A 22,694-nucleotide genomic window follows, 5' to 3' on the forward strand; every position below is an offset into this window, starting at 1 on the left:
ACTTATTCAAGGCTAATTTTTAGATGCCAAATTTATGTTTAATCTCCAAATGAATCTTACATAAGGTGTGCTAGTTTTTGATATAATAAATAATAAAAGATATTATGATCTAGTTTCTCAAAAATCAAATACTCTTCACTGAACTATTTATGGTAGTACCTTTAGTAACAGGAATTGCAGGTCTTATTTTGTTATAGGTTGAGCACTCACAGGCTGATGTTTGCTTTAACTTGACCACAAAGATTAAAGGTCTGTTTTGTTTTTATAGTGATCTAGGGTTGTATACATGTTAATAGGATTTCTAAGCATTGTTTATAAATACAATGAATTAACATATTTATGTAATACATTAAAAATGCGGTGGCCAATTAAGGTTGCTTATGTCTCAGCCCAAAACTTTCTTCTTCCCTGGACTTGTTCATATTTTAATAATTTAAAAGGGAATCTCTTTAGGATCTTGAAGGGAGAATGAATGCCAAGATCATAAAAATTTATTGTTTTACACAATGTACAGGTTTATGTGTTTGTGTGTGTATAAATATTATCATGTTGTAGCATGTTATAATATGTAAAATAAACCTAAGCAAAAAAATTAAGCTTAATATGGAACACAGAGAGACATTAAAGATTAATATTTTAAAAGTATATTAAAATAATTCAAGAATATCTGTTCCACTGTTCAAATTGGATAAAAGGCTCAAAATAATCAAACAAAATACACTGCAATTAAATGGTATTTGTGCTAACACATACAAAAGAATACTCCAAGAGAATAGATTTCCAATACAATGAAAAATAGTGTACCATAAAAAGGAGTAGAGAAAGGCGGACTTAAACATTTGGTGCAGTGGTCATTGTGCTTCTTGGGATGCCTGTGACACCTTATTGAAATTCCTAGATCCCAGTTCTAGCTCTGCTTCTTTTCTTTCCTTTATTTATTTGAAAGTCAGAATTACAGAGAAAGAGAGGGAGACAAGCACACACACACACACACAAAGAGAGAGAGAGAGAGAGAGAGAGAGAGAGAGAGAGAGAGAGATCCTCTATCTACTGGCTCACTCCCCAGATGGCTACAATGGCCAAGGCTCTGCCAGGCCAATGCAAAGAGCCAGGAGCTTCATCCGGGACTCCCACGAAGGTGACAGGGACTCAAACACTTGAGCCATCCTTCCGCTAACTCTCTCAGGTCATCAACAGAGAACCGATGGGAATGGTGTAGCTGGGACTTGAACTGGCACCCATATAGGATGCTAGTGTCTTAGGCAGCAGCTTTACCCGCTACACCATAATGCCAGCTGCCTAGATCTTCTGATTTCAGTTTCTTGCTGATGTGAATCCTTGGAGGCAGTAGGTGATGGCTTAAATCAGTTGGTCCCTGCTACCTGTCAAAGAGTTGGATAATGTTTTGAGCTCTTGGCTTCAGCTAGGTTCAGTTCTAGCTGTTATGAGAACTGGGGAAGTGAACCAGTAGATGGAAGATCTTTATTTGCATCTGTCTCTGTCTCACTGACATTCAAAGAAAATGAAAATAAATATTCTTTTTAGAGTAGAAGATATATTTATTCTAAAAGAACTCTGGCAGATTAGAAATAGCAATTGTGTTATTAGTAATTGTAATTTGTGACATTCGCCATATAATCAACACTGCTTTCCTCTAATTTGAAGTGCCAGTTTCACCTAATAACACTAAGCTTTAAATAATAACTTGTCCTCTGTTCATTGACCTGCATATCTATGGCTGCGAGACATGACAATGATGCAAACAATAAGTTTTTATAATGCTTTTTACAATATTTTATATTATTTATGGGAGAATATAAACAGATAGTTCTATTTCTGTGACATTCATCTTCCACTTGAATTATAATGTGACTTCTACAGTTTATAGGAAACATAGTAATTTTTTGGCATTTTCAAAGTCATTTTATTCAGAATTTCATGTTTGCTTCCTGAATAAATAAATACTATACAAAACAATGTTAAAATGGCTACTTTTTTCTGTTTCCTGGTGCCTCAGCTGGGTTCAATCATTGGGTAACCTCACTCGGAGCTCCTGAAAGTATGTTTGGTCCAACACATGAGGTTGAACGACTTGTTGCAGCCCCTGAATCCAGTTTGGAAGAAATCAGATGGGATGGACCTGGAGATAACTAGATTAGGGAAATAGATTAGTATTTTTTTTGGGGGGGGGGGATGGAGGGACAGTAAGGAGATAGCTCCTGGGGCAAGAGCCTACCCTAGGCAAAAGTGTTTCTAAAATGTTCAGTTTCTTCTTTTGCCTCAAAAATATATTCATTCAAATTTTAAAAAAAGAATTAAACAGACAAGATGTCCTTCTCTTGGCTCCCTCTGCTCCCTTCCTCCTGCTGCTTCTCAGCCCCCCAGTCTCCAGTACTGAACCTCAGCTGGGACTAGGCAGCAGGACAGCTCCTCTCAGACGAGGTCAGCAACACTGAGAGGCATCTCTTCAATGGAGATGTTGTAGCAGTCACAGTGTCAGAGAGTCCTCTTGTCTTTGTCACCAAGTTAACAGTCACACCTTTATGACCAAAATGTCCACCATACCCAATTCTGTGGAGATAGTCCTTCCTGTTGGTGGGAATCTCATAATTGATGACTACAGAAACTAGTTGCACATCAAAGCCGCTGGCCAGCAGCTCAGCGGTAATCAGTATTCTGCTACAGTCAGAATGGAACTCCATTATGATCACCTTTTGGTCCATATTTTCATGCATGGCAGACAATGAAGTCTTGTTCAGGCATCTCTCACTGAGCCAATCAACCTTCCTTCTGGTTTTGATGAAAGTGACAGCCTGGGTTATGGTCAGGGTTTCATACAAGTCATATAGTGTGTCCAGCTTCTATTCTTCTCATTCTACATTGATGTAGAGATGGCAGATACCCTCCAGGGACAACTCTTCCTTCTTGGCAAGGATCCGGATGGGGTCCTTCATGAACTCCATGGTCACCTCAGGCACATCGAAAGGCATTGTGGCTCACACCAAAACCACCTAGGTGTTGCTGTTCAGCTTTTAGAATGTATCATAGATCTGGTTCCTTGAATCTATGCCCTAACAATTCATCAGTTTTGTCCAGTGCAAATGTCTTCAAGTATTTGGGAGACAGTTATCTCTAGTTAAGCATAAGGAGCTGTGGGGAGTGGTGCCCATGATGACATGGGGAGCTTCCATTTGCAGTTTCTGTACCACAGCATGCAAGTTGGGGTCCGCAAAGTAGACAAGACAGGAGTCTCCCATATAATCTCCTAATGCCATAAACACCTTTTGTATCTGTTGAGTCAATTTCCTAGTAGTTGCTGGTACCAAGGCCTGAGTGGCCTTCAGATCCAAATCAATCTGCAGTAGAATCAGTATGGGCAGTGTGGCCATTTTCCCATTTTCAGATTGGACTTGAGTGATCACATCATAATCCTTGATACGAGGAAGATTGGCACACTGCTGGATGGCAGAGGGCTTCTCAAAACCACAGGCATAGATGCCATGAAGGAGGGACTCGGGGTCCATCTCATCAGGGCATTGTTTTGGAATCATGAATCCTGACTGGCAGACATGATCCTTAGAAACTAATAGCATTTCAAATAAAATTGTGTAATATACTATGTGAATTAGGAAAAGTCTGGTAGAATTGAGCAGTGAAGCCATCTGGTTCCAGGCTTTTCTTTTTTGGGAAGATCTTTATTACTGATTCAATCTCAGTTTTAGTTATCATTCTGCTTAGGTGTTCTATGTCTTCATGAGTTAAGTTTTTTAGATTGTATGTGTACAGGTATCTGTTTCTTCTAGGCTTCCTGATTTTTTTTGGCATACTGTGGTTGTAATAATTACTGATGATGATTTTATTTCTGTGCTATCTATTGTTACATCTCCTTTTTCATCTCTGAGTTTATTGATTTGGATCTTCTTTCTCTTTTTTGGTTAGTTGGACCAATGGTTTATCAATTTTGTTTATTTTTTCAAATAACTCTTTTAGTGTTGATGGCTGCTTTTCATTCTAAATGGTGACATCATTAATGGCCAAATATTCACTTATTTTCAATTATTCTTAGTAAATAAAACATGATATAAAATCATATTTTCTAGAAGAAGAGTTATAACACAGATATTTTTTTATAGTATTAGTTTCAAAAATGCCTCTCAGGGGCTAGAGCTGTGGCATAGCAGGTAAAACCACCACTTGTGACAGAGATATCTCATATGCGCTCTGGTTAGAGTCCCTACTATTCCACATTTGATGCAGCTCCCTGCTAATGTGTCTAGGAAAGCAGTGAAAAATGATCCTAGTGCTTGGATCCCTGCACCCACATGGGAATTCTGGAAGAAGCTCCTGGCTCCTGGCATCAGTCTGGCCTTTGTGGCCATCTGGGGAATGAACCTACAGATGAAGATCTCTCTCTCTCTCTCTTTTCTCCCCCCACTCCGTAACCCTGCCTTTCAAATGAATAAAATAATCTTTAAAAAAAAAAAACTCCCAAAATTAAGTAATTTCTTATTTGATAAAGTGAGTATTTTGGAGATGACTTAATATTCAAATGGTTAAGTATTTTTTAACGTTTCATTGATTATTATTTTATTTCACTGTAGTAATGTCACTTTTATCAACAGAGAGAAATTATTTTTGCAAAGTGTTTTATAAGTCACTTTGGTCTCTTTATTTTGCCTGTTAATTAATGACATTTGTTTATTTACGTATTTGCTTGTTTTTCAGTTCAAATGCTGATCTTAAGTTTTTAAAAGTCACTCTGAACTGTATCTCATAAAACAGGCTCAGTGGAAAATTCCTTTTTATCTCTCCCTGAGAAATAAAATACGGAAGAAGATGCATTTAGCTCTTCTTTAGAGTTTATAAGGATACATATGCTTTTCTGTTGTGTTTCTCCTTTACGTATCAAAATTTAATGCCTCCTCGTATGAAGAACAGAATCACTGTATGTTCATATTGGCATGTACATATGCTCAGCCCCTGGGAAAAGCTCCCTTTTAGGAAACCAATGGACTGACAATGCGATCTTCCTTAGGCTTACTTCAACAATCGAAAGTTACATCTGCATTTCTTCCCAATTTCATAAAGAGTATTTGTCATATGTAGTTTTCTAAATTTAAATAAAAGCACAATGGAATTTCTTACTATATCATTACCTTATTTACATTATCCTAATTTTTAAAGCCATTTAATAAAAAGTCAATACAATTATGAAATGCAGTTTTCTACTTGTGTGTATAAATGAATTTGCAAAATCATAGAATTAAATAAAATACATGGGATTTGAATATACTATTACTTATAATTACAATTATCTTTATATATACTTTCAAACATATAGAAAGAGAAAATAAGTGAAAAAAAGTAGATATTCAATGTGTGTTTATACAGGCTTATATACAAGGGATCTTAACATATTTATGCAAAAGATATTTTATGAGCAAATTATGTATGGATTTCAAAAACTTTTTAAAACTTCTAATTAAATTTTTCCATAAACTGTTTGAAATACCCACGTACCTATTTTATGTATTAACAAATCTAAATGCAAAACTAGAAACTTAATATTTAACATTCTTTGCAATTTAATGGGTAAGCTATAACCCAAACTGATTTTTTCCTCTATATATTTATTTCCAGTAAGAATTCAAAGGTAGTAACTTAGCATCAAATAAAGGTTTATACAGAATTTATCAGAACATGGTCAAAGGGTTGGGAGAATCACTACATGATTATATGTAATGAATTAAAGTAGGTTAAAAGCCATAGAGGTGTCTTTATGTTTTGTTTAATTTTAACAAAAACATGAAACTGTTGTGAAAAGATTCTGCTATGATGGGTACCATCTGGTCTTATTTTGTTATATAATGATTTGCATAAAATCTATTAAGTTTGCTGTATTGCATGCTTCAGGAATTTAATAACTCAGAATTATGGGTGATATACAGTATCTGGCAACGAAGGTTAATAAATAGGATTTGTACTTCCAGCTAGAAATGCATATAGAAACTAATATGTAATTTGAGGGAAAATGAAGCTGTTGCAAATTGTTTTCATCATTTTTAGTAATTAATTTGTTCTAATTAAGGAGGTGTGATTTGTATTCCATGTTTCTTATTCTTTGGAATATTAAACAAAATGGAGTTTCATCATTAACTTGGTAGCACATAATGGGTACCATGTAATTCCTCTTCTTAGTCTCTGCTTATCTCAATAACTCGGCTTTAGAAAAGTAATGAATTGTCATGAAATTCTCTATTAGATTTAAAAATGAAAGTATTTGTTCAAAGAATTGTCTATGCAAATAGGCTGTCTACAAGGTCTAACATACAACAAATTTACAATCCTTTTTGCTTCTGTTAAAAAGTTATTATTTTCTCTCTTTCAATCTGAATTGTTTGTTAGGTTTGGCCTCCTCTGTGTCAAATAATATCAAAGACAGAATTTTTGCACCAAGGTGAGATTTTAAAATAAAACCTATACTCCAGTTATATGCATTCCCTTTCAATACATTGCTGAAACAAAGGTTATTACATAATGGAAAAGCATTCATTTTTTTTCACTGAGGTCCTCTGTTAGTAAATTACATAGTTATGAAGTGACTTGTGACTTCTTATAATCCATCAGCATAGTAGTATAAGTACTTAAAACATGAGCTATGGCTTCATAGATCTCAAACACAAATCTAGACTTTATAAGTTAGCTGAGGGACCCTAGGTAAAGCTGGTCTTTAATCACATATTTCTTTTCAAAAAATACGAAAAGCTAATAGTAATTGCTATACAGGATTAATGTGTAGATTAAATGAAATGGAAAATATGTAGCCAGAGGCTGGAACAGAGAAATAACAAAACGAATGCTAGCATTTTTCAAGCTATTCATTCTGGTATCTCCTCAAAATCATGAAGCATTCTGTCTTTGTAAACTATAATTTGTGGAACCAAAGATGTCTTTATAATATTTCTGACAAATCATTCAATTTTATAACATTTGAATCATTCAAATGTTAGAAATCATGTCAAACAATGGTATAGTGAGAGAGTATGAGCACACGTGTGTGACTATACATGCAGTCTCTCTTTTGCACCTGTCAGACCATTAGTAATAAACAAAGAGGTTAGAGTACTATAGTAAAATTATGTTGGTATATTTTTGTAATTCATATCAATATATTTTATTATTTTAATATATGAAGTTAAATATTATTTTGCTTTCTTTTTAAGTGATTTTTAAAAAAAATTCCTCATATTTTATGACTTTCTAGCAAAATTTGAGAAAAATGACCTAACCAGCTAGCCAAGCAGCCAATCAACAATTCTGTTTTGAGTACCTGTTATATGTCAGACACAAAGGATAGGTCCTCTAGAAATAATGATAAAAGAGTCCTAGTTCTCATTTTCAAGAAGTTTCATTTTAATCGCATGTGAACAAGTAAATAAGCAAGTACAGTGCAATGAAATACGTTTTAAATAAGAAATGTGTTAAAGCTACTAAGAGTTCATAGAACAATTGACTTCAATTATTGCTTTAGTAGAAATGTTTCACTCAATAAAATCTTTGAAGTATCAATAGGAAGTCACATAATGGAGCAAAAACATTTACTATTTTTGTTAATAAAATCATCAAAAAAGGGCAGACAATATTAGGAAGAGAATGATTTTCAAATGATGAGATGAGAAATTTTAATAGCTACATTCAGTTTTTATCCAAAAATAATATATAACTTCGATATAAATCAATACGGTATACTTCAAAGTGATAAATTAAATCAGAATACTAAAGTATCCACATCAACTAAAGTCTTGGGAATTTCAGTTTTGGCATTGTAGCACAGCAGATTAAGCTGACACCTGCAACATAAGCGTCCCATGTAAGTGCAGGTTCAAATCCTGGCTGCTCTACTTCTGATTCAGCTCCCTGATAATGTGCCTGAGGAAGCAGAAGATGGCCTAAGGATTTGGTACCTACCACTCACGTGGGAGACCTAGATGAAGCTCCTGGCTCCTGACTTTGGCCTGGCACAGCCCTGACCGTCGGTGCCATTTAGGGAGTGAACCAGTAAATGGAAGCTTTCTTTGTTTATGTCTCTTTCTCTTTCTGTAACTCTAACTGCCAAATGAATAAATATATATTTTTAAAAAAATTAAAAAATAGAAATTTTAGTTAACCTATTGTGTATACATTGTGGCTTTACTTCTTGAAACACAGAATTGAATTTATTTATATTATTCAACTGAGAGTATTTAGACCTAGGATAAGAAAGAACAATTTTTTTTTATTCTCTTTATTTTATATTAGTGAAAATATTTCGCTATTGAAATAAGTTTGGAAACAACATTTTATGACTAAAATTGATAGATAACAGTAAATTCAGACTATATTAAAATTATTATTTTTATTTTTTTAAATATTTTATTTATTTAGTTGAGAGGTAGAGTTATAGACAGTGAGAGAGACAGAGAGAAAGGTCTTCCTTCTGTTGATTCACTCCCCAAATGGCTGCAAGGGTCCGAACTAGGCCGATCCGAAGCCAGGAGCCAGGTGTTTCTTCCTGGTCTCCCATACAGGTGCAGGGGCCCGAGCACTTGGGCCATCCTGCACTGCCCTCCTGGGCAATAGCAGAGAACTGGATTCGAAGAGGATCAGCCGGAACTAGAGCCGGCGCCCATATGGGATGCCGGCGCTGCAGGCAGAGGAATAACCTAGTGCACCATGGTGCCGGCCCCTATATTAAAATGCAGAAACATTTAAGAAAGCTCTAGAAAGCAGGATTCAAGAAGAAAAAAAAAAAACTGTTATTTTAAATGTAATACAGGCATAGCTGTAGAGGTGCACACTATTTTAAAGATTTGTTGTTTTAAAATAAATTATATGCTTTTCTAGAGATTATTATTTTGCATATAAACCAAAATTGGAACCAAGAATAATGCAAGTAGAATAGATGTGCAATCTCATTGGGGTAAACTGATTTTGTTGCTGGAATCTGTGGTTCTTTTTCTCTTCCAGGTTTGTGTCTCATGTCCATGAAGATTGAGGAGCATGGGCAAGGAAGAGTGTTTAAAGCAGAAGTGGTTTATTGGAAAAAAAGACAAAGTAGAGCAGTTAACGCCAAATGAAAGAAAAAAGCTCCTGGCACCACTGAGAGGGGTCCTGGAAGGAGAGAGCTGTTGAAGGCTGATTGTCTAGGAGTTTTTTTAGGCTGCAAAAAGGGGAATATTCTCATGATTGGTTCAGAAGAGGGATGATTTACATGAATTAATTGGATGAATGCTCCAATGAAGACTCAGTAAAGGCAGAAGAAAACACATTAAACTTTCCCCCCAGATGCACAGAGTTCCTGTCATCTAGGTCAGTTACAGGAGCCTAGACAGACCTTGATTACAAGGATGAGCGCATGACACCCATGTTCACAGAAGCCACAGACTTCTCTTAGTCCTCTGAGACTCTTCTCCAGATCAGAGGGCGGGGGCATGGCACAGGTCCCCAACTACCTACCCGGAGTCTTTCTAGCTCTCCACCAATTTGCCACCAGACATGTAGAAATTTAAGTCTTAAAACCTACTGAACGGGCTGGCGCTGCAGCTCACTTAGCTAATCCTCTTGCCTGCAGCGCCAGCACTCCGGGTTCTAGTCCCACTTAGGGCGCAGGATTATGTCCCGATTGTTCCTGTCCAGTCCAGCTCTCTGCTGTGGCCTAGGAGTGCAGTGGAGGATGGCCCAAGTGCTTGGGCCTTGCACCCACCTGGGAAACCAGGAGAAGCACCTGGCTCCTGGCTTCAGATTGGCACAGCAAGCTGGCCATAGCGGCCATTTGGGGGGTGAACCAATGGAAGGAAGACCTTTCTCTCTGTCTCTCTCTCTCTCACTTTCTAACTCTGCCTGAAAAAAAAAAAAAAAAGCCTACTGAACTATAATGAGACATCTATGATTCAAATTCACAGAAAGTCCTATTATAAGTAATCTGTCAGAGTCTTCATATCTAGGACAAACTTTTTCTCGCATGTTATGTACTAACCATTTTTAAAGCTGTGTCTGGAAAAATCAATAAAAGTAAGATTCAGGAAGTTTTCATGGTTTAATTTGAACTCAGACCTTATAAGATTTAGCCTAAGAAGATAGAGAAAACAAGAATATTATGTTTGTAGAAAAAAAAATTTTTTTTTGACAGAGTTAGACAGTGAGAGAGAGACAGAGAGAAAGGTCTTTCTTGCATTGGTTCATCCCCAAAATGGCCGCCACGGCTGGAGCTATGCTTATCCAATGCCAGGAGCAAGGTATTTCTTCCTTGTCTCCAATGCGGGTGCAGGCACCCAGGCACTTGGGCCATCCTCCACTGCCTTCCCGGGCCACAGCAGACAGCTGGAGTGGAAGAGGAGCAACAGGGACTAGAACCTGGCACCCATATGGATGCCGGCGCCGCAGGCAGAAGATTAACCAAGTGAGCCATGGCACCAGCCCTGTAGAATTGTTTTTTAAAAAGTAGAAATTTTGTAGACCTCTGCAGCTGTGTGGTGGGCTTAAGATATCTTCATAGCTAAAAATGTTATTCAAAATATGAAGATCCTTTAAACGGGTGAGTGGATATTATGATTTCACTGGGACATGGATTTAATTATTTGTTTAAACTTACCACAGTTAAAGTGGTGATATAAATGGTAATAAGACATACACAATAAGATCTGTGTGTGTTCAGGTGTGTTCAAAAATGTGTCATGCACAAGTTATCCAGAGGTTAATTTATGTTAAGAGGATTGAGAAGAGAAACATAACATCAATGTAGGATCACAGTGATGCTGACTCTCTGGTATGGTATTGAATAAGGGAAATTTGAAGAGAAGCTTTTTGACTTATCATTTCTGTGTTCACAGAGGAAAGCAGTCAGATGAGAATTCTAATGTTTGAAGATTAAGGTGTGGATAAAGCAAGAAAAGTTACTGAAAAGTCTATGGCCATAATTCATTGTCATTCTTCAAAATACCAATAGCAAAAAATACATATTTATTTAAGAAAAAATAATTTCTTGGCTTAAGTAACTGAAATGCACCAATATACCTACAGATGGCTATTCAAATACTCTAATTAAAACATGCCCTAATTTCCAGATTTTGTCTGCAGATTCTGTCACGCTTCCCAAATTCAGACAGGGTCTTCCTCAGTGTGCCAGTTGACATCTAGTAGGACTAAGCTTATATTCTATTATTTTGGCAAGATCAACGAAACAGATAACTTAAAAGTTCCAACAACAAGTTTAGACTTAGAGTCATTGACCTAAGTTTGAACACTCATCTCTATTGTCACAGACTTGACAAAACTGGCTACAGTCATAAACGAACAACCGGCATAAAATAAATTCACACAAAAAAGTTGCATTTGTTGATCAAACCATGTCTGATTCAGTTTTGCCATTTTTTAAAAAAACCGAACCCTTAAATGTCTCCAAAGCAAGGAAGAGAGAGGAGATATTTGGGAACACCCTGAACTGGCTTGGCAGAACCAACCTGTGGGCCCATGTAATGGGAAGTGACAAATACATCTTTATTTATGCCAACAAAGAGGAAACTAACTAGCATATGTTTCTCCCATTTCCCATTCGTTTTTCACAAAGATTTAGCCTGTACATCCATCCTGAAGTTGGGGAAAGGTAACATGGCCCACCCTTTCCACACTGCAGTGAGAATGGGAGTAATTTCTCAAAGGAATACAGAGTAGTGTTTATATCAAAATGAGGGAATAGTTACAGAGATAGTGGATAGTCTCTAAAGCAAAACTGCCCAAACAGTTGTTCTTTATAAGGCAAAAGTCGAGAAATAAGCATTTTCTCATTTTTACCAAATATTAATGCCAGCTTTGGCCCCTGAAATACTAATTTCTTTCTTCATCATCTTCCACAACAAAACATAATTGAGTTAATACTAAATTATCAATAAAATATAACTATGTAAAGTGCATCAGTGCTTTGTTTAATGATATATTTTATTAGCTATAATAAAGGTAGAAATTTTATCAATGTGCCGTGTATTTTTGAAAGACCAACTTGATGTGTATATTAGGTAGATTACTAGTGAGTACCATTGGTTTCTCTTGTTAAGGAGGAGATAAGAGGAATCCAAGTTACTGAAAAATACTCAATTTTTGGAAACAAATTTAGGTATTTTTCTGGAAAAATGTATTCATATAATCTCCAAATCAGAAAAGTGCATTAGAGCCATCTAATTCAGCAGGAATATAAAGTGTGAATGCCTGTCTATGACTCCTTGTAGCATGTCTTGAATATTTGGTAACTGCAATCTGTTTTATAGAAAGATTTAAGCCATATACTAAAATATTAATAACTACCACATTTATTTCATGAAACTATTATCAGATTTTAATGAAAATTGAGTTTCACCCAAAAGTTTCAGTGAGATGAATATAATGTTCAGTTGTCACCTAATGAATGTATTGTACTGACAGGAATCAGAGGTTCTGAAAAATCTCCTATGCAAAGTTGTCATTGTTTCATTCCTGTCAGGTATTAGCTTGCCATTCTATTCCTCGAGTACTAAGTTGAATTGATCTGCTGTCTCTACCACAGAAAATTTCATCTTAATGTATTATGTAAATTAATTGCTAATCCATCACAGTCTCATTAGTTCTTTAAAATACTACACAAGGAGCTGACACTGAAAACATGCGCAGCCACATTCAGTGTGGATGTGTCTGATGCTATCACTGCCCCCTGCCTTTGAAATGGGCTATCTGAAACCCTGGAAGGGTGGAAATTGTGCAGACACGACTGGGAAGGACTCTCACCACCTTTGCTGTGAAGACGTGTCGGACTGTTGCTGGGCCGCTTTGGTTACCAGAGAACATTAATATTTATAGATATTTATTTTAGCAGAAGTGCAGAGATTAGTAGTGCAAATATTTTAGGAAGTTACTGCGACCTGGACTGTAAAAAGATTATGGAAAGACAATAATGTCACAGTGTTTCCGTTTCTGACAAGACATTACCTGCATACAGAGCGTCCCTAGAGAAAAAGGAAAAGCCAAGCTAATTTATGTTCCATTTACTTGTTCTCTGTGCAGTCAATTACTGCAGCCTCGGTTAAATAAATAGAAAACTAAGTGTTGAGTGTCTCTTCCCACCGATCCATATTCTAGTTAAGCTTTTTCAAGGGATATTCTTTGAGTTTCTCTTTCTTTTCTGACTTACTGCTGTAAGGTAGTAAACTTATTATCTCTTTTCTCTTTGTATGACTAACTCATAATGACCTCCCCAAAATTTATCAAGCCTCTAAGTCAACCATTCAAAGAAAATTCAGGCAATAGAGAAGTATGTTATATGAGACCAAGGACATGAAATAATCCAAAGTCAGAATGTAGGGAATTCTATAGGTTAAGTGATCACATTTAAACAATGAATGAGTAATTAAAAGGCATGAACAAAATAAGTTGAGAAAGAGGCTGCAATTAAGTGGTGTGCATTATTTGGGTTTTTATTGAAACAGTAAAACAATAACAAAGACTGCAAAAATATATTTTTGATACTTCAGATGAAAATGGATTTTGGCTACATGATGTGAATAATTTATCTTAAACTTTTAGGATTAACATAAAATCTTTGTCTCTTTGTGACTTATAATAATGCTTTTATAGGAAAAAAAGTATTATTCCCACTGGGCTGAAGATGAAGTTAAGAGCAGTGGCTATTAAGTGAATTTCTTGACTTCATATATGATGATGATGTCATTCTAAGGTGGCAGAAGCCAGAGTCACAATAGCTAATGGAGAAGGCCATAAAAGTATACTTACGGGACCAGCACTGTGGCACAGAGGGTTAAAGCCCCGGCCTCTAGTGCAGCATCCCATATGGGCGCAGATTCGAGTCCTGGCTGCTCCACTTCTGATCCAGCTCTCTGCTATGGCCTGGGGAAGCAGTAGAAGATGGCCCAAGTCCTTGGCTCCTGCACCCACATGGAAGACCCAGAAGAAGCTCCTGGCTCCTGGCTTTGGATCAGCTCAGCTCTGGCTGTTGTGGTCATTTGGGGAGTGAACCCATGGAATGGAAGACCTCTCTCTCTCTCTGGCTCTACCTCTCTTTGTAACTCTGTCTTTCAAAATAAAATGAATCTTTAAAAAAAAAGAGTATACTTTCTTAATATTTTTGGGAGCATCATCACTGTGTTAATCAGAAGAGCATGACTGGTTTAGTTACCATTAGTAGTTCTGGATACTTTGAATGTATATGTACAGAATAAGTAAAGATTTGTATACAGTATATTCTATATACATATAGACATATGCACTATTGAGAAGTTTTATTTTGACCTTGGATATATCTCAAACATCACAAAAGAACCAAAACATTTTGAAGTGTCTATGTAAGAAATTTTAGTACACAGTCTCTAAGTGAGAAATCTGAACTTTGGACTTTGTTCCTGCTTAGAAAAAAATAATTTTATATGACTTGGGAGAAGTATAGGCCACATTAGAAAAAAAGAAAGAAAGGAAGGAAGGAGGCAAAGAAGGAATGAAGGAAGGAAAGAAATAAAAAAGAAAGAAAACAGCAGAAAATTAAATTTTCCTGTTTTAGGAATTCTCTATTTTTAATAACAAGTGTACATATCTTGAGATATATTTTAATATAACTCTTGATTTAATTCCTTTAAACTTCCTTAATGCTTGGATATAAAAATATAATGCTCTGATATTTTAACATGAAATTCAATAAATATTTTATATGTAGGTAGTTTTATAACCTTACAAAAGCTTTAAATAAATGTTTAGACATTGTGGGCAAGATTGTACCAAATGCTATGATAAATGTTACTAAACAGTTTCTATTATAAACTTCTGTTTTCAGAATCTGACATGCTTCTGAAAATGTCTCAGTTTGCATTAAAGTTTTGCATGTTTTGCCTCTTTCCCAAGGTGATTTTTTCTCACATGTGGGAGGAAAATCTGTTCCTTTTTTTTTTAACAAGTGAGAATATGGAAAAAATATATTTTCATTGTATAAATAATTTGCTACCTATTTGTGTTTAAAGTAATTTAAATGACATGCTTAACTTTTATAAATTTTTTTGCGCTTTTCATTTTGACTTATGAAAATTATACATAATCATTGTAGGACTATTTAGAAATACAGCCACAGTTAAGGAATTACAATAACCCACACAAAGAGATCAACAGGGTTCATATTTGTTCTATTCTTTGTAATCTTTAAAAAAATCTACTATTTTTCAAAAGTTGTAGTATTTAAATATATATATATATTATATATATATAGTAGCAAGTATGTTTTAAAATATTCTAAAGAGAAATTCTGATGGCCTCATAACAATTAATGCACGATCTGTAATCATGTCGTCAATCATCATTAGTAGTACAAGTACTTTGTCTTCAACTTCCTATAACAAATAATATAGTATATAGTATGTAATTTTGTGCACATATATTTGTGCTTCTCTGAATTTTGCTTTGTAGAAACTTCCTTGAGTTGAAAACAGATTGCTACAAACTCACATAGCTCCCTCATTATTGGGCATAAAACTGGATTATTTTTCCTCCATTATAATTACTATGGTCATGTGGCTAATTTCTCCCAAAGGTTAGTAGAATTGATGTCACCATTCCTAGATTCTTCCTATAAAGCCTTCCAGGTATGACATCCCATTTTAGTTTTCCATCTCAAATGACTGGCATGATGACTAGAACGGTGGCCTGGGAAACATTTACTGAATTCATTGGCTGCTATTTTGTTTTCGTTTGATTTTTTTTGGTTTGGACTACACAGCAGAAAGATTTCTGGATGGCTTGCAAACTTGCCCAAGTCACTCACACGAGAAACAAACTTCCTATTGTTTAATTAACTATGTTTTGGATTACCTTTTGCAATCACTTTATTGAGGTATAATTAACATATAAAATTTGTGCATATATGATATACTTACCTCAAAGAATTTAGGGGTAAGGATAGGGCTGCAAAACCATCACTACCTTTAAAGTGCATGGCCATATATATGTCTCCCAAATGTGCTTCAAACCCCCATCATCTCTATTATTGTCATAGGCTTTTTATTTTGCTTGTTTTGGTAAGAACACTTAATATGCTATTTATACTCATAGCCAATGTTACATATCCAATGTAATGCATTGTTAGTTATGGGCACTATGTCATATAGTAGATCTCCAGAGGTGTTTTATGTTGAACAATTGGAACTTTTCACCCTTTACCAATCACATCTTCATTTCTCCTATCCCCAGCCCTTAACAAACAGCATACTATTCTCTGCTGTTGCTATGAGTTTGGCACTTGTAGGTTTCACACATGAGGAGACTTCAAAAGGTTCTGTATAAAATCGAATTAAAAGATAAAAACGTGTTACTCAACTTAATTAGAGGATAGCAGAGGTTGCTACAAAAAACACCGATTGTACTTAACCAGTGGCTTAAAAGTTGTTGTACTATTAAAGTCTTTAAAATGCATGTTTCAAAGAACTGGTGGAAAAGCTAAATGGAAAACTAGAGATAAGCAAAAAAATAAATAATCTAGAAGGATTTCTTTAGTTTTTCTTCTTTTTTATCTACAAAATAAAAATACAAAAAATAAAAATAACAACAAAATTATACCTATTTCTCAATGTAAGCCTTATCCAATTCAAGGCATATTTGTAAGAGATGATACCAGATATAAGTGCATCACTAAAAAAACTAATGTCCTAGGAATTTAACCATGTCAATTTAGTCTTTTTATGTTATTAACTGAAGAAGAATGGATTACTTTTAAATATTTTTTAAGATTAGGGAACAAAAAGAAGTGATAAGACTAACATTTTTATGTGCTTATGATGAACTTTCTGAAAGAGAAATTAAGAAGGAATCCCATTGACAATAGCCTCAAATCAATCAATTACATAGGAAAAAACTTAACTAAAGAAGTAAGAGATGTCTACAACAAAAATTAGAAAATTTCCTTAATGAAAGAAGTCATCAAGGATACAAAGATATTTCTTTCTCATGGATTGGAAAAAATTAATACTGTTAAAGTGTCCATACGACTTAAAACAATGCACGGGTCCAATGTAGTCTATGTCAGAATACCAATGGCATTTTTACAGAATTGGTAAAACAATAGTAAAATTCATACAGATACACTAAAGACCCAGAATAGTCAGTTTAATCCTGGGAAGGCAGGGAGTAATGCTGGAGACACTATAATACCAGACTTCAAGCATGCTACAAAGATATAATAATTAAAACAGTGTGGTGACACATAAATCAACGGAACAGAACAGAGAGAACAGAAATTAATCTGTATACATAAAGCCAACTGATTTTTGACAAAACCGCCCACACCATACATTGGAGAAAGGATAAACACTTCACTAAATGATCATGGCATAACTGGGTGGATATATGGAGAAGAATGAAATTAGATTCCTACCTCTTACCATATGCAAAAATGAACTCAAATGGATCAAAGTTAAATTTAAGATCTGAGAATATGAACCTGCTGACAGAAATGCAAGGGAAGCAGTTCAAAACATTGATATAGGTGACGACTCCTTGGATAAGATCTCTGAAGGACAGGCAACAAAAATAAAACTAGACAAACAGGATTACATTAAACTCAGAAGCTTCTGCACTTCGAAGGAAATAACCAAAAAGCAAATAGACATCTAATAAATGGGAAAAATATTTGCAAGCTACTTATCCAGCAAAGGATTAATATTTAGATTAAATCAAAAACGAAAAATAAAAGAACCTCAGCAACAAAAACACAATCAATCCAGTTAAGCAACGGGTAAAAACCTCACCAGATAGCTCTCAAAAGAAGAAATACAAATAGCCATCAAATATTTGAAAAAATCTTCAGCATCATTAGCCATCAGTCAAATGCAAATCAAAACCACAATGAGATACTGCCTCACCCCTGTCAGAATGGCTGTTATCCAAAAGACATTAAGAAATACTGGCAAGAATGTGGACAAAGGGGAATTCTTATACATTGTTGGTGGGAATGTGAAATAGTGCAGCCACTGTGGAAAACCATATGGCAGTTTCGTAAGAAACTAGAAACAGACCTGTCATATGATTCAGCACTCTCAATACTGATTATATTCCCAAAAGACATGAACACGTTGTATCAAAGAGATACCAGCACCACCATATTCATAGCAGCTCTGCTCGTAATAGCAAAACATGAATTCAACCATGGTGTCCATCATAGGGTGAATGGATAAAGAATGGTGTAGTAATTAGCTATAAAAAGGATGAAATTCTATCATCAGCTTCAAAATATTTTAACTTAAGATAATCATGTTGAGTGAAATAAACCAGACCCAAAAAAGACAAATACTGCATGTTCGCATTACATGTGGGAGATAAAATTAAAAAAAGGAAATGAAAAAATCAAAAACAAACAACAGAAAAGAGAAATGCCTGTATGTATCAGTTTTCTTGCAAATATATCAAATAAATTGTTTAAGAATGATACACAACTATAGATTTAATGAGCTGTGACTATTCTAAAATTTTACTGCTTATAAGTATATACATCTTTTTATTTGGTTATTGTTTATAGCCCTTGCCTATATTCCTGCTGAGCTATGGTCTTTTTTATTTTCACTTGTTGAACTCTATTTAGTGGAGCATTAAGCTTTGACTATCATATACATTAAAAAATGCATTATCTCAAAAGTTATAAAAATTTTTATCTCAGAAAGTTTTAAAAAATGAGAAGGAACAAAACCAAGACTTTTAGTTGGATAGCTAATGACTTAACAATGAAACTCTCACAAAATTGTCCATTATTGGACCGGAAGAATGAGCAGGATCAGGACCACTGTTGTGCTGAGGAAGAGCTCTTTGTTGAAGCTTACCTGACATTCTGCTATGGCTTTAGGTGGCTTTCTCAAAATGCTCTGATAATAAGCAGGTTTTTATCATACTTTGTCCCTCGAGAAAATCAACAAACATGCCTAGAGCATCCCCCAAACTCCTGCAATGCCTTTATTCTTGACGAGTGTGCCTTTGATCTGACTGTACCACTCATGTCTCTTTTAAGCCATTGCTTTGATTGTGTTTTGTCTTGCAGAATGCACTGATAAAGTAATGTTTCATTTCCTGCTACAGTTCTTCAAAGAAATGTTTCAGGATCTCCATGGTACCTGTTTAAAATGTCCATCAAAATTGGATTCTCATTTGCATCTGATCTTGGTGCAACAGTTTTGGGATCCATGAAGCAGAAACTTTGTTTAATTTTAATTTTTTGTTCAGTCAGACTGGTTATGCTGAACCAGCTGAGATGTCTATAGTGTTGGCTATTGTTTCTAAATTGAGTTTTCAGTCCTCTTCGACTACAACATAGAGAAATTTTTTTTCTTGCAAATTGGTATGGATGGCCTGCTGCTGCTAGGCTTCATCTCCAACATAGTCTCATCCATTCTTAAAATGAGGTATCTGTTTTTAAGTTGCTGATTCCTTTGGGACATACTCCCACTCAACTTTTTGGAAAGCCCCAATAATTTCACCCTTCCTCTGTTCCAGCTTCCTCTATTCCAGTTATTTAAGTAACTTTCTCGCCAAATATATATTTAAGTTCTTTGGTTGGGGCCGGCACCGTGGCACAGTAGGTTAATCCTCTGCCTGCAGTGCCGGCATCCCATATGGACGCTGGTTCTAATCCTGGCTGCTCCTCTTCCAGCCCAGCTCTCTGCTGTGGCCTGGGAAAGCAGTAAAAGAAGGCCCAAGTGCTTGGGCCCCTGCACCCATGTGGGATACTGGGAAGAAGTACCTGGCTCCTGGATTTGAATTGGCACAGCTCTGGCCATTACAGTCATTTGGGGGAGTGAACCAGCAAAAGGAAGACCTTTCTCTCTGTCTCTCCCTCTCACTATCTGTAACTACCTCTCAAATAAATAAATAAATAAATAAATAAAATCTTAAAAAAATTCTTTGCTCATTTAAAAATAGACTTTACTCTTTGTTATTCAGTTGTATGAGACACTTATATATTCTGCATACTAACCCCTTATCAGATACATAGTTTGCAAATATTTGCCTTCATCATTTTGTTGTTTCCTTGACTGTAAAGAAAGATTTCAGTTTGATGAAATCTGTTTAATTTTGCCTGTGCTTTCGATGAAATATCAAAAAAATTATGACTGAAACCAGTGTCTTAGAACTTTTTCTCTGTGTTTCCTTTGAGGAATTTCATGGTTCAGTTCTTTGAAAGGTTCCTTTACTTTACTTTTTATTTTATTTTATTTTTTATTATTTGATATGCAGAAGTAGAAATGGAGAAACAGAGAGAGGGAGAGACTATGTTCCCAAATTGCTGTTCACTGCACAAATGCCTGTAATGGCCAGAAATGAGCAAAGCTTGGAGCCAGCAATTCAATCCAGTTGTCTCAGGAAGGTAGCAGGAACCCAGTTCTTCAGCCATCAAATGCTGCTTGCAAGAGTCTGCACTTACGGGAAGCTGGAATCAGGATTGGAGTCAAGACTTGAACTCAGGTACCTGATAAACAATATGGCCCTTTTAACCAGCCTCTGAGTCAGTAGGAAAAACACCTGTTCATACAGTTTCAGTTGTTACTTCTAAGTCCGTTATCTACTGTTAGTTGATTTTTATATATGTTGTAACAGGAGAGACCAATTTCATACGTTTGCAGATAGATTTCCCATTTCCCTAACATCATTTATTAAAGAAATTGTCCCTTTCCCACTATGTATTTTAGTGTTCTTTTTGACAATATTGTGGTCCTCTATTCTGTTCCATTGGTTTGTCTATTTTATGACAGTGCCATATTGTTTATTGTTAACTATTATAGCTTGGTAATATTTGAAATCAGGGAGTTTGACGCTTCTAGTTTTACTCTTATTGCTCATAACTGTTTGGCAATTTAAGCCTTCTGTGGCTGAATATAAATTGCAGAACTTTTTTATAATTCTGTGAAAACTCCATTGGATTTTAATGGGGATTTCATTGAATTTGTAAATAACTTTGAGTAGTGTGAAATAATGTCATAAAATAAAAAGAGATTTTAACAGAAAGCTTTAAAAAGTTGTGTGTTAACAACTTGAATAACCTGGAAGAGGTAGATAAATTCCTAAAAACATACAACATAATGATTGAACTATGAATAAATTGAAATCTGAATATATTAATAATAATTGAAAGATTGAATAGGCAATCAAAAATCATAAGAACAAAGAAAAATACCCAAGACTACATGTATTCAAGGCTGAATTTAACTGAATGTTAAAGAAGAATTAACATTAACACTTCTAAAATGTTTTTTAAAATATTTATTTATTTATTTGAAAGTCACAGTTACAGAGAGGCAGAGAGAGAGAGAGAGAGAGAGAGAGAGAGAGAGAGAGAAGACTTCCTCCATTGGTTCACTCCCCAAATAACTGAAATGGCCAGAGCTGGGCTGATTCAAAGCCAGGATCCAGGAGCTTACTCCAGGTTTCCCAGATGGATGCAGGGGCCCAAGGACTTGAGCCATCTTCTACTGCTTTCCCAGGTTATAGCAGAGAGCTGGATCAGAAGTGGAGCAGCCAGGACTCTAACTAGCATCCATAGGGGATGCTGGCAGTGCAGGTGGCAGCTTTACAGTGGTGGCCCCTCTCAAATTTTTTAATGAGAGCTAAAGAGGAAACGGCACTTTCAAAGTCATTCAAAAAGGCCTATGTTATATTGATATCAAAACTGGAGAAAGACACTAGAGAATTATAGGCCAGTATTGCTAATAAATTTAGAGTCCAAAAAAAAAAAAAAAAAACCCAAAAAACAAAAACCCTCCACTACAAACAGCAAACTACGTTAACAGAGCATTAAAAGGTTTATTCTCTGCAGTGATGCTATGACTGGTACTGAAACAGTATTTTTGCACTTTGTGTTTCTGTGTGGGTACAAACTGATGAGATCTTTACTAATTATGTGCTGAATCGATCTTCTGTATATAAAGATAATTGGAAATGAAAAAAAAAAACCTGGTGTTAAATTGGAAATGGCATAGAAAATTAATTAATTTTTTAAAAAAATATTATGTAGGATCTCTGTCTTTAATGTGCTGTACACTGTTATTTAGTGGTATAACTAGTACTCCAACAGTATTTTTTTTTTCACTTTGTGTTGCTATATGGGGGCAAACTGTGGAAATCGTTACCTAATATATACTAAACTGATCTTCTGTATATAAAGAGAATTGAAAATGAATCTTGATGTGATTGGAAAGGGAGAGGGAGGGGGGGGAGGGTTGTGGGTAGGAGGGAAGTTTTGGGAGGGGGAAGCCATTGTAACCCATGGGCTGTGCTTTGGAAATTTATATTCATTAAATAAAAGTTTAATAATAAAAAAAAGGTTTATTCTCCAAGATCAAATAGGGTTCATCCCAAGAATGCATAGATGGCTCCATTTTCACAAATCTATAAATGTGGTAAATCACATTGCAGAATTAAGGGGGAAAACTATGGTAAGCTTATTAGATGCAGAGAAGCATTTGAAAAAAAAAAAAAACAACACTCTTTCATAGCATCATGAAAGCCACAACCTACACTAGAACCAGCTATAGAAGTAGAGTAAAACAATTCTATTTTATCTGATTTGTTCATGTTTCCTTTTTGGTAGCTTTTATAAACTATCAATAAATTAATTATGTGAGACATGTACTGCACCGTAATAGAGTATGTATATGAGA

At 35.3% G+C, this 22,694-nt stretch overlaps 1 pseudogene; it reads right to left on the minus strand.

Moving 5' to 3' along the window:
* Window positions 1–2,433: 2,433 nt before the first annotated feature.
* Window positions 2,434–3,571, minus strand: LOC133774538 (eukaryotic initiation factor 4A-I-like; annotated as a pseudogene).
* Between the last annotated feature and the right edge of the window lie 19,123 nt (window positions 3,572–22,694).

Source organism: Lepus europaeus, chromosome 15, assembly GCF_033115175.1.
Source record: "Lepus europaeus isolate LE1 chromosome 15, mLepTim1.pri, whole genome shotgun sequence".
NCBI lineage: Eukaryota > Metazoa > Chordata > Mammalia > Lagomorpha > Leporidae > Lepus > Lepus europaeus.